Source organism: Prosopis cineraria, unplaced genomic scaffold (genome assembly GCF_029017545.1).
Source record: "Prosopis cineraria cultivar Desert tree isolate PC_DT_omini unplaced genomic scaffold, ASM2901754v1 PC482, whole genome shotgun sequence".
Lineage (NCBI taxonomy): Eukaryota > Viridiplantae > Streptophyta > Magnoliopsida > Fabales > Fabaceae > Prosopis > Prosopis cineraria.
The window spans coordinates 16,778-33,432 of record NW_026555807.1 but is presented as its reverse complement, the minus strand read 5'-3'; the positions used below and the strand labels follow the sequence as shown (position 1 = coordinate 33,432).

Below are 16,655 nucleotides of genomic sequence, written 5' to 3'. Positions count from 1 at the left end.
AAAGATGGACTTGAGTTTTTTCACCTATTCCTTTACCACAGATGGTTTAAGGTTACCATCAAACGAGGGATGGTTAAACTTCCTAACAGTTTCCCACACATCAATAATGGTCGGTGGGACTCTCTGTTCCTCTTACTTAGTCTCCTCCCTTCTAAGCTCATAATCTCTCGGAATGGTAGGATGTGAGGAACTGCCTTCCCCTACATGACTCTCAACATGAGCCCTATCTCCATTCTCAACGAACTTTGTCTTTTTAGCTTCGTCAACTCTCGTTCATATTTTTGAACCTTGTCTGTTAACGTCTTTACAAGTACTCTCAATTCCGCCAAATCAGGCTCCTCATTTGGCGGTGGAGGTGGTGGGTGCTCATGTTAGGATCCTAAGTTACTGCGAGTAATAGGCATTTTCTCTCCCCTCCTAAAGGATACAAGATATAAATAATAAAATTAGCCTAGCTATATAATGGCCATACAATGAGAAGCACCATAACAATGTATATTGCCAACCGACTATATGCAATGCACCATATATAATAAATACATATTAAATTCACACAAATAATAGTTTCAAACAAAAGTTTAAATAAGTGTTACTAAAATAGAGGCTCGAAACATAATGCTCTGATACCAATATGTAACACCCTCAAATTTACAAACCGATTTTTCGCAAATTATTAATTCAAGAAATCATTTTTTTCATTGAACCCTTATCATACCCTTATCATGATAGAAAAATTTCTACCATGATACATCCAAGACAATATACCACAGGTCTTAAAATATCTCAAAAAGCAATTAGAACCATGAGGGACAGACATGATCCTCATAGCATGTTATTTAAATTAGGTCATGAATCAAAAGGGACAGACATAATCCTCTTGGACATATAAATGCATTTAATAAAAAGGATTAGAGTTTACATGCTCCATAGACATGATATGTCCTAAGTTGGCACAAGATACATTGTATAATCCAAAATAAGAGGCAACGTAAAAGATGGTGTCTCATACACCATAATTACACCTCTGGTGCTTTCTCGGCCGGATTCGCTCCTGTAAAAATATTAACCACGGGGAATGAGACTTAAAAGTCCCAGTAACCAAAAATTAATATGTAATGATGCATGCGGATGTAACTAATCATGCGATTACTAAGTGGGCACACAAAACATTTAACCGAACAATATTTTCAAACAAACCGAACAAGTATTTAATTGCATGACTGCACCTTATATCCTCCTTTCACCATGCTCGGACGCCAAATCACCCGGCCAAAGGTGAGTTGGACCAAGCGACACGCCACTCATTGGGTCCAATGAGGGCTTACCACGTGGTAATAATTAACCGAACAGAAATTCCATTAACACCATACATTAAAATACCCTGACAAGTCATGCATCATTCAAATATCCAAACAGGAATATATCCGAACAATAATATCTCATCATGATAAACAAAAATAAATTTTTAACCCACTTGGCAATAATTTCAAACAAGTATATACAGTATTTATTTTCAATAATTCATAATTTTTCCAAACAACAAAACAACACATAACCATTCACAAATACACCTATCACAACACATTAATAATGGTTACCTTGTATCTTGAATAACAAGTTCCCCTTCACAACTCCTTTTTCACCACTATCTTTGTCAATATAATCTACATAATTATTTCACAATACTATATATTAATTTTACATTAAAATAAATAACTCTAATTTAAAGAGTTAGAAAGTCTTAGATCTATAGTCCATATTAACACTAATTTAAGATTTATGCCTCATTTAACTTTCTAAATTCTTTTCTAAAATTCTCATACCCTAATGAACTTTTTTTTTTATCCTCAATTCACTTCTAGTATCACAATTTCATCCTTCTATATTCTAAAAATTTATCCAAAAATAAATTAAATTTTAAAATTATCCTGAAGCCTCAAATCACCTTTCTATAACCTCAAAAATACCTATTCATACTTAAATAAATATTTAATAATCATAGGTTTATCCCTACATCTTAGATTCCACATAAATTCAACCATATAGATCTAGATTTTAACTCAAAAATTTTTAAACATGAGTTTCAACCTCAAGAAAATATTCTATAATATTTATTATATCCCTAAGAATTTTAACCTATATTTTTAATCCATCATATCATCAGATTAACTATCCTATAGAAAAATTCTAATCAAAATATTTACTCTATCCTACAAAATAATCATATCACTAGAAAGCTAATATTATTTAAAAAAATAACTATAAAATTAATTTTGTAATTAAATAAATTTTTAAATGCTAATCTAAACAGGAAAGTTAGAACATACCTGAAGAAAAAAGAAAATAATCCCCTCTTGCGAGAAAACGCTGAGCAACGTGAGAGGAAGAGAGAAAAATAATATAAAAATGGGATTGTGAGTCCCAAAATTATATTAAAAAAAAACTATAGGTTTGAATTTAATTATTCAAACCTTTGGGCCAAAAGTTGCAATTTTCTCTAAATTGCATCTTAGCCTCTCATGCTTCCTAATGCACACACCCCCTCCTTTTTATACATGAAGGCACCTCTTCTCTTCCCTCATCTAACCAATGTGGGACTTAGAAACAACAACCTTCCATCTCCCTTTTTTTTGTTCCTTCTACCTTCTCTTTTTTTTAACACACACATAAAAAAAAATTATTTATGTATTATATCTTAACTAAATATTGCTTATGTGGTTTTAAATTTAAATTTTTAAATTCATAATTAAATACCTAATCATAATATTATTTCTAAATAACCTCAAATAATATAAATTCCTATTATTATCTTTTTTTTTCTTCAAAACCTAAATTCCACAATTTTTTTATTATATAAAAATCAGGATGTTACAATACTTATTTTTATGGTGTTATATTGCCAAATTTTTTTTGCACGTAAAGTAGTTAATTACTTTTTTAATCATTTTATCATTCATTTCTTCTCCATATTTGTTTTTTCTATTTTTGTAGGCAAATGGCTTCTCAAAAAAGTATTGATCTTAATGGATCTAGCAATACTTATTCTAACATTGACATGAATGACCAATAAATTTAACAAAAATCATATTAAATAATAAGGGGATTGGCATTGATTATCGAGGTGAATAGGATAAGGGCTATTGGATAAAAATATGAGCTTAAGTGAAATTACAAAAGTTAACTTATTAATATCAATAGAAATAAATTTATCAACTATATAGGGGTTGTGATAAAGGCAAATGTGCCCATTACAATTAGGAGTTGGAATGATGTTAGTCCAGTAACAAAGAATTATATTTGGAAGCAGGTATAGGTAAAATACTTTACTCATAATCATTATAATTATTTGATCACAAATCTAATTAATTTCCTTATTTTACAGTTAGCATTCACCATTGATGCTAGTCGAATGAAATTTGTCATTCAATAAACTAAAAAGGAAATGTGGATATTTCAATATTTTTTTAGAATGAAATACATTAAAAAATCAGTCAAAAACATTAGTGTTGAAGTTCCCAAATTAATAAGGCTATTAGTCTCACAAAAACAATGGGGTGAATTTATTATCTAACAATTCGAGGACAATTTCAAGTAAGAACTATAATTTATTGCCCATCATTTTTATTAGTCCCTATGAGGTTGGTGCACAATACTTTAATTAAAAAGGACAAGATTTTATATCAAGCCAAGCAATTAAATAAAAATTTTAAAACAAGGGTTCAAATGGGGACATTATTCTTATTACCATATTGCCAAGGGTAACCTACTTCTTACTTTATTAATGAATTTGTTAAGATTAATTTAGTAAATTAGTTATAATTTTATAACACTTGTTAATGCTTTTAGAGATCATTGGATGCTGATTGCCACTGAACCATATAGTAGCACTTCAAAAGTATATTATCTCAATTCTCTTGATGAAAAACCAAAGGATAGATAAATTTTATTAAAATTGATTAATACATATGTGTAGAAAATAAGAATTTCATATATTTAACCGTCATTTATATAAAGAAATAAATGATAGGTAAATAATCATAATTTATTTAGAGAGACTTTAAATGACAAAGTCATAAATGACAGTTTACAAGTGTGATTTATGAAAAAAATAATCATCATTTATATCATTTTTTATAGTAGTAACGGATGCAAAGACGTGCATGGAGGCCATCTTCATTTCCCCCTAGGCAGTTTATATTATGAATAATAAACCAGGGTCTGCGTCTCTGCGATTTCACACTACTTTTCAAATAGTATTTTTAATTTATATCATTTAAATATCAACGCGATATTGATTTGTCTCGAAAAAAATATTATTTTTTATACATCTATCTAATACCCATTAATATTAGATCAAATTCAAGCAGCTGTTTATGTTGAAATCAACTCACCTGTTCTTGCTAGCTTTTCCATTTTTTACGGGGAAAGAGATATCATGAATATCAATTAATGGGAGGGCGAGCTGTGCGGGAAAAGAGAAGGGAAAGTTAAAATTGAGTTTAATGAATGAACATAATAAGTAAAAAACACGATAGCGACAAAGTTTTTTTATAGGATGAGAAAAGGCACGAAATCAAGATTGAGGAATTAGAATGACGCGTGGTTAAAGCGATTAGATTACATGAATGATTAATGAAAGGAGATCGATCGGGGAAGGCAACAGTGAAACTGCAGAAAGCATTTCTAGAAGGAGCGTGGTCAGTGGAAACCACATTTGGCGGCCACGCGAGTGGATCACAACTCGGCCTTGTTTCTTTGACTTCAAATCTGGTCGGTATCTAAGCTCCTACGGTGCTCTCTCTTGTTGCGTTGGAACATATCAACATCCTCATATTTTACATTTGTTGGAACAGGCACCATAGACTTGTTTTAAATTTATATCCTTAAACCAAAAATCAAACGTCATTAATTTCAACAGACTGAACACAGTTGCATGCCAGCATATCTATCCAACGATAATTAAAGCTTGAGTGGTGCTCCGTATGTGATACACGGCAAGCAAAAAGAAAAAGCTGGCCATCGTAGCCTTTAACGATTCAGTGGATGCAGTTGGATACATCTAAATTTAATTAACCCATAAGCATTGTTTACTAAGACCGGCGAAGAATCCAGGAGTCGATGAATTGAAGCCAAATTGCAAACACAGACCATGGAGTGTTGGCCAAAATCCATTTTAAATTTGTTTGCAATTAAAAAAATTACATTTTTTTTCTCCAAAGAGCCGTTAAACATATATTCGCCTTTGTCGGCATGGAAGTGAAATCTAGTAATTCACTGATAGTTCGCTGCGGTACATTCACTTTTCGTTGATTTGTAACATAGAATGAGTCAAGGTTCAACCGCGGCCACGTGGTGAACAAAGCAACTCGAAGATTAATGCCCGGACCATTATTACGAAGATTATTTTTTTATGCATATAATAATAACTAGAGATTTGGGTCTCGAGTTGCAGCGGAATTTATAAGGTTCTCAGTCTGGCATAACAACAATTTAACATATTTTTAAATAAAATTACTTATGTTAATAAAATTTATTAAACATATTAATAAATTTATTTTTAAAATAAAAATATAAACTTTTAAAATTTCATTCATTTAATGTTCATTTTATAAAAAATATTAGAGGGAGAGAATATAATAAAAAAATAATATTAAAAATGTATATAATAAAATATTATTTTTATCAAAATATTTTATATTTTCAGATGTTAAATTTTTCCTAAACGTGACTTATTATTTCGAACGAAGAAAATATTGTTCATACTTCATATTACTCCCACGACGAGACTTTCGCGTACGGGTGAGCATCGGTCGGTTCGGTTCAGTTTGGTTTCAAAATATGCAGAACCGATCGATCGAATAACACTGAAAATGAAAACCAAATCGAACCGAATAAGCCAATCGAACCGAACAAGGACCGAACTGAAATTTGATAATTTGGTTCGGTCGGTTAATTCGATTTTTCAGTTTCATATTTGGCTATTAAAATTGGACTTATTTTTTAAATATTAAAACAAACAATACTATAAAATTGGGCCTTTTTTCTATTCATTTTTTTCAATATGAGCCCATTCTATTACACCCATATGACATAAAGCTCAAATATTATAAAGGCATGGATAATCAAATAAACAACCATAAATAAACACCGATGATCAAATAATGGCCCCATAATTCAGTCACAACACCTACTGATGAGAGTGACTGACTGAAATGGGTTTTCAAGTGATATTATTATTTTTTATTTTTTATTATAAAAAATAAAAAATAAAAATAATTTATATAATTTATAAATTAATAAATTATATGTAATTCGGTCAGATCGATCTATTCGATTTTAAATTTCACTAACCAAATCGAACCAATCAACCGAAATATTTAAAATAAAAAAATCAAACCAAACTCAAAAATTAAATAAATCAAATTAAATAGATAACATTCAATTCAATCCTATTCAATTTTCAGTTTCGATGTAGTTTTGCTCGTCCTTACTTCCGCGGGTGGGTCGTAGAATAGTATTAATTTTCACTGCGTGATTGCTTCAGCGCAAATTAATCGTGTTATTTTATTTTCGCGCGAGATGGACAGCGTGGTAAGATTTGTTGGTAACCGAGATTGAGAAAAGTCAGAGATCGTTTTGACTTTAAAATGCTTGGGCGTGTGGGGACTGGGGGAAGCACACTTGGGAGGCGGGAAGAGAAAGTCTTGTAATATAATTAAAAAAGAGAATCGAGGGGCTGAAAACTTCCAGGTTACAGAAAATATTCTGGTTTGATGACCAAAACTCGAAAGAATACGTCAAAGTGGGCGAAACATTCGCTCTTGTCTATCTAACAAGGTGCCTTGTCTAGATGCGAATGGATGACGAGTGGGACAAGCCTGGGATGGTAGAGGGACAGAAAATTGGATGAACCGATTATTAATCACGATGCACCTTAATTACACCCCGCAGATACAAAACGCAAGTTTCCACTTTTCACTGACTCACTTACGCGATTTCTTTCTTTCTTTCTTTCTTTCTTTTCTTGGCCAACCACCCACGCGATTTTAGAATATACGACGGAAGTGTGAAAAAACGACCATGGCTGGGCTGGTATATAAGTGAAAATAGAGATAATTCAAAATTCCTTGGAATATTCCATTGTTGCATCGCCATTATCTCCCATTCTGCCATTCTCAATCCGCGTTAAATAGGCCAATGTGTGAGTTGGAGTGACGATTGTTTCCGTCCATCACAAATCTTAAGCTAAATGTCCTGCCTATAATTTAAGGCTTTTTTTTTTGAGAAATTTTTTTTTGAACAATTTTTTTTAGAAATTTTGTTTGATCTAAAATGAAAGGATTCAGTACTTTTTATATTTCTTAACTATATCCTTATTTCATTTATTATTTTTTTTAAAATATAGTTCATTGAAATTTTGTCTGTCATTATTAAAGTATTTATATAAAGCATTTAATTAATGATAATATAATTGAAAAGACATACTGTTTTTGAAAAAATTAAAGTTTTAACCAGATTACTGTAGCTGATTAAAAAACTAGCTTTAGTGTAGAGCAAAGTGACTGTTACCAATATTTTATAAAATAATCCAAAACAAATACTAACTTCGTTTCTATATATAAAAGAAAAAAATAAAAGAAAACCAACATTTTTTTTATTTGGCTATGGAAAAAAATGAGAAAAGAATAATATATGAGATTCACATGTTTTTACTTTCAACTTTTTTTTTTTAAATAAGGAGAAATTTTGGAAGAAAAATTTTATTTTTAAGTTTACCCACCAAATTTTTCATTACCACCTCTCGCTTCCTTTCATTTTTATCATAATATTTGTAATGTAATTATATTTTGATAGTGAATTTTTGTTAAACAAGAAGTATATTTAATTTTTAAATTAATTACACTAATATTAATTCTAAATTTTTAGGTAAATATCTTATATTTGGTTATATTTTCAAATTTTAATACCATCATATATTTAATAATTTAATAAATAAAATTTTAAACTGGATAAAATAATTTTTAATTATATTTTTGTTTGGTCTATGATAAAAATTATTATATATTTATATGATAGGTTAAAATATTAAATTTTATTATATAAATATTTTTATAAATAATAAAATTATTATTGTCTATATAAAATTAATATTTTTTTTTGTTTTTTCTCACTCAATTAGGTATAATGGGAGAAAATTATTTTCTTTCATTTTTCTTCTCTTTTTATTTTTTCTCCTTTTTGTTCTTCTTTTCGAGCCAAGTACAGCATAAATGTTTCATCACACCTTTTCGTGAAGGTAATTCTACCATCATCATATGTTTTGTAGTTTGCAAGCTTTAAGCAACAAGATGTCCAATATCATTTTTTTAAATTTATACAATTACCTGCTATCTAATAATAAATGACGTTACATGTAAGTATTGACAAGTCTATTGACTCGGCCCATTTATTGTCAGTTCTCCAATAATACTATGACGGCGGGGAATGGCGCTCTGGAATCAATGCTCTAACGTAACCTCACCCTGAGGCAGAAAAAAATAAAATAAAATAAAAAATTTCAGGGAAGGACCTTCAGTTGTAATGATAATATAAAGTTACACAATTAACCTCTTCACTTGAATGTTTGATATTAAATTTCAAAATATTAGTCGCAAAATAATATTTTACCTATCAATGTCAAATTTCAAAAAATTGGCGTGAAATTTCAGAAGTGACGGTCGCAATTGATCTTTCAAAATATGACATAAAGCATTGTTTAAAAAAAAGTGGTAATTATAAGTGACTTGAAATAGCTATTGTGATTGACGTGGGCGTCAATGGTAGTCGCTGTGAGTGGGACGTCGCCGAACGGGGAGAGGAATCTGAGCGGAACAAAACAAATATTATGGCAGTGGTGATGCGTTTGGATTTGGAATCATGTGTGAATATGAAAGCCTCATATATGGCAGAGGCAGTGATGTGAATAAGATTAATTTTCATCTTTCTAAACTTCTTAATCGCTGTATGCATGGTTGGGCACTGGATCATCCCAGCCAGAGTTGCGATCAATCCAGACCATCAACGACATTCCTGATGGGGGAGAGCGTAAATTAACCATAAATCCTAATGGCTATTAATCTTCCATTATAGTTTGAATTTGAGTTCTGTACGATTTGATCAGCTGCTGCGTCGATCGTGAAACAGATCAAGATAATGTCAAATTTGTATGTATCTAGAAAACACGACCGATATGACTGATTACATCCTGGGAGTCTGCACATGGAGAATAGGACATTCATATCTTTGAAAATATGTTGTCATGATATGAAATATGGGCAGCAATAGAACACGTTACCTAATATTGTTGAATAATACCGGCGACAAACGTGTGTAACAGCAAACTCCTGACCGGTTGCTTGAGTCGTGACCAGAAGGACACTGTCCTTAAGAACTATTCCGACACACCCTCGGACGGCCGGCAGTTCCCCAGGATTAAACAAGCACTTCCTCGGTGGAACGCGGGATTACAGACGCACACAGATAGATTGGCAGAGGGAGGAAGAGAGAACCGCGAGGACTCAAGAGGCTTCTGTCTTTCGCTCTGTCTGAACCCATGGCTATATATAGCCCGAAGGTGGACATGAACGTTGGGAGGTTACCACCGGTTTAAAAACTCGGTTACAGTCTCATAAAAATTATTTAAAAACTTGTCTGGAAACGTTGGAGTTACACAAAACGCATTCAACTCTGGAAACGTTGGGAATGTTTGGGAAAACAACCGTTTAGAAAAAATTAATTTGTTTAATGAAAAAAACGTTCTTGGTTTGACTTCAAACTCCAGACAGCCAAAATTTGAGTTTCTCCGGCAAGCCAAAATAATTATTTATTTGTAAAATAATCCGGTAAAAGGAACCCACTACCTCTTGAACTCGCGCGCGGGGGGGCGAATCGGCTGATTTCAACTGCGATTGCCCTGAGTTAGCCTGTCTCATGTGCGCGAGGCCACTTCTCTTCCAAGCCCATTTTACTAGCCCACTTCATTCCTTAGTATATATACACTAGGAGAGTCTTTCTTTTAATCAATGTGGGACTTTGACACACACACACACTTTTGACACACATACAACAAATATAACGCCTTCGGCACACGGAGCAGCAGTGGTGGTTTCAAAGTCCAAATTGGCCATTGCTTGATCAAAGGAATTACCCATTAATTATGCATTTAATCCGTTTAATTATTGGTTCCCACTGTTTGTTCAGCATCTCAGTCAAACTAATTCGTTGGATATTCGGTTGGAGCGACGTACTTTAATTGTAAATTCTCTTGTTATGCGGCAATGCACATGAGTCGTGGTCCGAGAGTTTGTTAAAATTCGTTTTTAATATAATTAACGCTGCATATCCCTCGCTTATCATTCAATGCATGTAATTTAACGAGGTTTACGTCTGTTCGTAGTTATTTATAGGGGAAAAAAACAATTCATATAATATGTAATTTAACGCTGCTATATAATATGTTTGACAGTTACGTTTATTCAAAACAATAGAGTACCATTTCGTTCCCTTACCAAACAAGGCCATGTCGCCACTTGAATTTATTAAATGGAAATTATAGATTGGCTTCATTATTGCATGATCTATAATTTTTCGTTTAGTCGTTGTCCCGCTACTTCCCCGGCCGCTCCTCTCCTTCCCTCTCCAATTCACATAAATAAAGATAATTTATTGAAATTATTCGTTCGCAATTCCGAACATTTAATCAATGAGAGATGAAGATGGCATGTCTCTGAATTGCAGAGATGGGCATGCAATGTCGTATTACAATTTTTTCAGGTACGGTTGTTGGCATGTTATCTTTTATCATTAGAGCAGCATCCGAAATTTGCAGAGATCAATAGTTTGACTTACGCCAGAAAAAATTATTAAAAACGACTCTTGCTCTTAAAAAGCCACGACTAAAGTTTTCGTTGGATTCCATCTCTCTCTGGGTGGAATTAAGACAATAATAATTTAAACTTTAGAAAGCGGTTCGTCTTTTGTACTTTATTTTATTTTACTCATACGAAAACTTTTAAATGTTGTTTTTAGATATGAATTATGATATTATTTCTATTTCTATTTTATTTTAATTAAGGAATTGTATTGTACTGGTATATAAAAAAGAATTGTACTCTTCAAATTAAATTTGAACGAGATAAATTTATTGTCGAAGAACGTTTTGTTAAAAAGAAAAATAACTTTTTAAACCATAAATAAATATTAATGTCAAAGTTGCGGCCTCCGATCCGTTCTAAAATAATCATATGCTTGCAACTGAAAAATATACATCATATAGTCTAATTGTAAGTTTGTAACAAATTAATTTGAATGAAACGTTTCAAACTGTAGTAAAATCTAACGATCTTTGATTAGAGTATTCCGATATCAAAGAATTTAAAATCTAGTGGCACGTGCATGGGTTACATGCTGACACCTTTCATTATATATTAATTAAAAGGGCTTGAAACAGTGGTCGAGCCATAAATTTTTATTAGGGAGTTGGAAATGACAAAATGTATATGATAATGGAAGGAAAATTATATATATATATATTAGGGCTGTGCAAAAGTTTTTTTATTTCGTTCTGTTTGATCTAACCCAAGACAATCCAGTCTTGTTTAGTCTAGATAAAAACTTATCTTTCAAGACCAAAAAGATCAAACTCTTTCTTTGGATTAGACTGGATAGAAGACCGAGCATTTAGACCACTCAATTCGATCCAATTCTATAAATTTATTTAATATGATTATAATTAATTTATTAATTATTATAATAATAAGTTAATTTATAATAATAACTAGTAATTTTTTATATTTCATACTCATGAAGTTATGGATATCAAATTAAATTTCAACATTGACCAATCTCAATTTTCTTCTTTTATTGATGAAATTTATTATTAATTTAGCGTGATAGACTTTAAACATGTTGAAAGTTGTTTAATTTAAGTCATATGTGTTGTAACTAAAATATTTTTTTGTTATTAGAGATCGTTATAGATTTATAATTATTGTTATTGTTGTGATGAATTTTATATGATTATAAGTAATCAATTGTTAAGTTGAAATAAATTGTTACCTCTCATAGACGAAAAGGGGAAAAATAAAGTGAGATATTGGACAAAATAGGGACCAGTCTCCTAATTCTACTAGACCAATTTAGTTCTGTTCAGTTCAGGTTATATTAGGATCAAATTAGACGATGTGTTGCTTAACTCAATCCTTTTCATGAAAAGGATCAGATTTCGAGTCAAGCCTAAGTCCTATCCAATCTGTCCTTTGTGTAGTTCTAATATATATACACTAACATAACATATATATTTCAACATATATTTATATTCAATTTTATAAATATATAGCAAAAATAAATATATATTTTTATTTTTTTTAAAGTTTCGCTCGTCAATTTTTCATGGCATAAAAATCAACAATTATCATGTCTAAAATAAACTTTTTAGCAAATTTCTTTTTAATACAAATTTCATTAAATTGGTAAAAATTTCACCTTCTTTACAAGTATTGAATGAAGAAACTCTACTATTTACTTATTAAATTTACTATTTAATTCTTTCAATTGATAATCATAATAAATAAATATATCAATACAAAAATTAGATCAAACATAACCTCTTAGCTTTTCGATAAGCGGTTTTATCATGGACGTAAAGCATGCAGCATTCAATATATTTTGAAATTTTTGTTGCAATACTTGATGAAGTTTATTAATAATAATTCTCATAATTTCTTTCATCAAGTATAAAATGAAAGCAAACTCAAATGATATCTGTAATATTATCTTTATTATCTTGACACATAATCCAAACTTTCATGATAAATAAGGAATAATCCAAACTAATTACCATAACACAGTTATAAATACTTTAACTACAATTATTAAAGAATAACCATAACTGAAAGAAAAAGGTCGAGTAAAAGATCTACTATGGTTGAAAGGTTTAAAACTAGCAAATTGTAACACAATGTATGCTACTATGTGGTAGACTAAAATTCTACCTTCACATAATAGTTCAAAATTAATCAATTCAAACTCAATGAAAACCCAATTACTCAAGCCCATGATTAAACATAATAGTAACAGATATGGGATCTTGAGTTTTGAATAATATAAATACATTAAAATAAGTAAACAAGTGTAAGTCAAAGAAGCATAAGATTCTAAAATATATTTAAAATATTTTAAGATTGGTTAAAAACATCAAAACACCACAAACAAAAGGATTGCCTCAATTAAAAGTGATGCATTATAGCTAATCCTTTTTTGTGCCATGCGCTATAGCGCATTGCGCAGTACGTGATAGGATCAGCTATCAATTTGATAAATCTAAAGGGTATGTTTCAAATCTTTGTTCGACATTCAATCAAGGCAATATAGGTGTTCATCAAAGGATCTTTTAGTAAATTAGCTAATGACACTAGTTTTACTTTTAAATTATTTCATATTAAAAAGTTAGACATCTAAACACATTTAAATCGCATTTTTTCACTTAATGTAACAGCACGGAGCCACCCCTTGGCCCTCGACTTGGTGCTGGACTCTAGCCCATCACTGGACCAAAGTCGACTTTCACACAGGTGGTACTATGCTTATTCCTCACCACTGCCTCTTCAGGGTCTTTTGGAACCTTCCCAGACTCGAACCATTATCATTTTTTTAATAAAACTTAAATTTCATAAATTTTTTATCTAAAAATTAGGATATTACACTTAACAACAACAAGGGTGTCCCAAAACTCAACCAATATGGCAAAAGCTTAACCCAATACTTAGACCACACTTAATTGACCCAAGACAATCTCAATGCACCACAACATACATATCCCATATACATCTCATTCTAAACCCTCAATCCATTGATTTCAAAAATAACATAGAGAGGTTCTTAGCATCAAAAATTTCAAGATAATCATTCATATGCATCATTACAATTATAACTATACTTGCGCTAATATTTTGGTCATAATAAAATGACTCAATCATAAAATAATGACTCTAGTAGCTAAGATACAACTAGCTATATAAATATAACCATAGTGCAAATATAACCTAAATAAATTCGTCCATTAATGAGGACCCATTTAAAAGAGAGCATTAAATCATGAAACTTAGGAGTATATAAATTAAATAACTCCTATTAACTCCATTTGAGTCAATGTGTTCAGATTGTAATCTCATTGGTTCGAAAATCAACTCTCAAATACAAACCTTAACTTTAAAATGGAGTAGAGAGAAAGAGAAAGGTAGAATAAATATACTCTAGATGTTTGCAAACTCTAAAATGCTCTTAAAGGTTCGAAAACTCAAGCCCTAGCAGCCCCTAATTCGTTCTCTGTTGCCCTTTTGTTCCTCTCCTATTTCTTCTTTCATTTTTAAGCTTGGACTTGCAACTATAAGTTTTGAAAATTGGCCGTTTACAACAACAAATGGTATAAAGAAGGCTTAGTCAGGTTCTACTCTCCAATTGAATACAATGGCTACAATCAAAGCCTAATAAATCTATTAGCCCTCTATAATGTAATTCCATTCAAATTTACTTTTTTATCGCGTATTGGTTTAATTAATCAATGATTTAATTTTTTCTTAAATGTTACAACATTAATGTTTTGAGAGCATAAGTAGCATTATCTTGTTAAAAATAAGTAAATTTTACAATAACTATATATCTCCAAGCTAATGAAACAATTGCACTCCACATGCATAAAAATCTACATATAGAATTGAAAAAAAAAATTTATCTAGTGTCTCAAGACTAATGTAATGTGTCAATTTAGGAAGTCAAAATATACAATCGCTATATTTTACTAATAAAAAGTTAAAAATTTAGATGGTCTTAGTCTCCACCCCTGGCTTGAAATGTGAAAATAAATTATATTTTAAAACAAAACAAATATTTTAATATAACTAATAATTATTATTATCTTAAAACTGGATGTAAAAATAATTAATTACCTTAAAATAAATGAAGAAATTAATTATTATAAAGTCTACATCAATAAATTTAGTTTAGTTGTCATTAGAATTTATAATAATTAATTTTTTTATATAAAATTTTATATAATTTTTCCAAATTTTTTCTCAACATTCAGATATGTAGCTCTTTCTTAATTAAGAAAAGGGACTTAATGATCATTTATGGAACAGACATTCTCTGTGGGCAAAATGAGAATTGTTGATTTGAAATGAAAAATCCCAAAAAGTGCCTATTGGTTATTGGGTGAGAAGATCGCGCGTGAGGTTTATCAGCATCGCAGGCATTAATTCTTGATCCTTCATTTTCTTGCGTGACAGTTATAAACTCAAATTGACAGCTTTCGTTTCTGATTCCTTCATACGGCACGTCGCACTCACCCACCGGCACGGCAACAATCTCTTTTTGATTTTTAAATCATCACTCAAGTTTTTTCTTTTTAATACTTTTGGCGAGACCCGGCTCACAATCAAGGAATTCGATGACGTCATCAAAATTCAGTGCCACCATAAAACCGTTAGTTTAATGGCGATGAAATGGCATACAAAGACCACTTTAGAGAGATAATAACAGAGAACAACCATGGATTTGAAAATTGATAGTTAAGGATCAAGTTCATTTTTTTATGAATAAAGGGGGCAGAGCCCAAATTAAGCCAATGAAATAGAAACAACACAAAAGTGTGTGCCACATTTAACATCTTGATGAATACGTTGTAGAATGCTCATAAATAACTCTTGTGAGACAAAATATCTTAGATCATTGATGAACTCTTAACTTCTTAGATCATTGATGAACTCTTGACTCAGCCAGCGCAACAGCACACGAGTTTTCTTAACGAAAAACATGCTTCACTTTTATTTGCCAATCCAGTGTGATTAGACCAAGGGTTTGTCTATGCTGCTAGAATGTGGAAGTTTGTTGATCTAGCTCATCTCTCCACAAATCTACCATTGTCAATGAATCAATCTCCACCATGAATTTTAATTTGTGAACTTTAGTTTTTTGGCCACTTGAATTCCATAAAAAAACACCCTAAAGTTTAGCTTCCTAAGCATCACATCTTCCTAAATTGGAGATAAACTGCTAAGCCACGTGCCCCTATAATCTCTAAATAACTTTCCATATCCTGTGATGCCTCGGTTGCCACAAACAGCACCGTCCTGCAAGTGGTGGTTCCCACTTAAAATGGGTAGTAATTTTTTATTCAATGATAGCCTTGTCATCATCAATGCAGTCTTGGGGTTTTAGCCATAAAGGCAAGAACCATGGTAGACCCCTTGTTGAAAATACCTTCACTTCCATTCTTCCAAAGACTTAAGTCACAATCACAAAAACAATGTCCCAAGTAACATATTTAGTTCACATATGTTGAGATAAGTTCTGTTCGAGCCAATCTCTTTTATTCAATAGAAAAACCTCATCTCACCCACATCACGGGCAATCTTCCATCAAACTACCTTAGTAAACTTACAGTTTCTAAGAATATATTACTACAAAAAAAGTTTTTTACATCTCTTTTTTAGGGTATTTTACGTCCCTATCATGAGAAACATAAATTCAGGCGATATAAAAAATTGACTTATTCACGTCACTTTTATGAGAGATGTAGATTCTCGAGAAACCACATCCATTTTTTACAAAAATGGATG

At 31.1% G+C, this 16,655-nt stretch overlaps 1 long non-coding RNA gene across 1 annotated transcript; it reads right to left on the bottom strand.

Moving 5' to 3' along the window:
• Positions 1-885: 885 nt before the first annotated feature.
• LOC129297254 (uncharacterized) lies at positions 886-2,567 on the bottom strand. The gene is made up of 3 exons (XR_008590154.1): positions 2,328-2,567; positions 1,599-1,664; positions 886-1,051 (listed from the first exon to the last, which is right to left on the bottom strand). It is a non-coding gene; the product is annotated as an uncharacterized LOC129297254 (long non-coding RNA).
• Positions 2,568-16,655: the final 14,088 nt, after the last annotated feature.